The sequence below is a fragment of the Eucalyptus grandis genome, chromosome 5 (genome assembly GCF_016545825.1).
Source record: "Eucalyptus grandis isolate ANBG69807.140 chromosome 5, ASM1654582v1, whole genome shotgun sequence".
NCBI lineage: Eukaryota > Viridiplantae > Streptophyta > Magnoliopsida > Myrtales > Myrtaceae > Eucalyptus > Eucalyptus grandis.
The window spans coordinates 53,801,031-53,802,890 of NC_052616.1; positions in this window are offsets into that span (position 1 = coordinate 53,801,031).

A 1,860-nucleotide genomic window follows, 5' to 3' on the forward strand; every position below is an offset into this window, starting at 1 on the left:
CTCATTTTCCACGAAACAAACGCCCATTAATCTCGTGGTCACTTTTTTTTTTCATTAGCAAAGCTAATCAAACATTTACCGAAAGAGAAACCACCACGTACATAGAAAATGATAGAAAATAGTTTAGTTGTTGCTCTGCCTCTATCCATCATCTCACATATGCGAGACTATAATCTCATATTAGGCATCTTTATTACTTGCAGTTTTGTCAATTGATATATCACAAAAATAATTTTCAACTGCGGTTTTGTGTAATCAACCGTGGGATTTTATGCCCATGCAAACAATTTAAGAAAAAATTCTAGATATTTTAATTGAACTGTAAAAGGGAAGAGCGACATAGAAATTGAAAAGTCTAGATCTGGTTAGCTGCCTTTCTAATTTCTGATTGGGACATCATGGCAAATAGCAAATGACTAAGAGCGTATGACAAAATTTCTGTTTCTCGATTTATCTGTTTTCTGTTCCTCGGAACATTTGGAACATAAATCAGTTTGTATGTAATTTGATTTCTCTATTTACGAAGCGATTTCTATTCTGATAGAGAAATTGAGAAATCATCGAAGCTAAAATTTTTAACTTCTCAGTTTCTAAAATGGAATCGAACTGAAATCAAACCATATAAAATAACCTTGTGCTTTCTTGCTAACTTAATTCACTCATAACCACAACTTCACAAATTATTGCTAATTTTTTTTTTTTTTTTGCTCTTCTTCTTTTTTTGCTTTTTTTCAATTTTTTATAACTTCCTCTTTAGAATAAAAGGCAAATGAATGAGTCCCCAATTTTCAAAAACGACCAAAGTTCTTAAATACTTACTTAAAAACAATGAGGGCTATTTCCTCCTAGAAAAGGCACACATGGCAGTTGAAGAAAAATTCTTATGTAATAGATGAATAAAAAATGTGCCTAGAAATTTAACCTTATTTTTTTATGGATTCAAAAGTCTTGCAAAATCAAAATAATTAGATTGTTACACGATCTTGAATTTTAATTCGAGGCAAGAGATTCAAGAGAATCTCTCTCTTTGCTATGCAATGGGCATTAAAGGTTCATTGAGCAACAATAAAGAAATTAGGGATGAGCAACGGGCGATTCAATTCGAAATCAAAATAAACCGACATTCCCCGATTGGTTCCTAACCATAAACATTACTTTAGGTAGAATTCTCATATATTCCTTTACACCATTAATTTTATTTTGTTGATAATTTTGTATAATACTAGTTTTTGATAAAATGACAATGCTGTATAAGCAGCATTGATGGCGTCGTATATTCACTTCCGCGATCTTGTCTAAACCTACGCAAATGAGCTTGCAAACGATATATTGATCGAGGAAATCAAATAAATACGCTTAGGAAAACAATTGCTAATAAAATTGCAAGGGATAATAATACGCCAGTAATTCCATGAAATTGTATTTTCAACTTTTGTAATGTATTAATATTATTTCGACTATTATTTTGTATTTGAGGATTTCCCATGTTATTTTGTATTATTTATTATTATTTGTATTTGAGGATTTCCTATGTTGTTATCTAATCATTTTATTCTTAGAAATATAAATTTTGTTTGTTATCAAACATTTTTGTTTGAAATAGAAATTTTAGTCGTTATCAAACGGGTTTTTTGCTCAGAAACTTGTCCGAGGAATAGAAATTAAGAAATTGATTTCTGACATAAATCAATTTCTGTTTCAGAAATTTTTCATGCGCAACCTAAACCAAATCCAACTCTTCCTTTGTCCCGTCCTCTGCCGAGCAAAAGTGATGTCAGGACCACCATCATGTTCATGCCCTTGTCTTGTCATTTTTATGGAAGGATCAATCACGTTTCCCAGAAAGTCCTGACCCGCCAA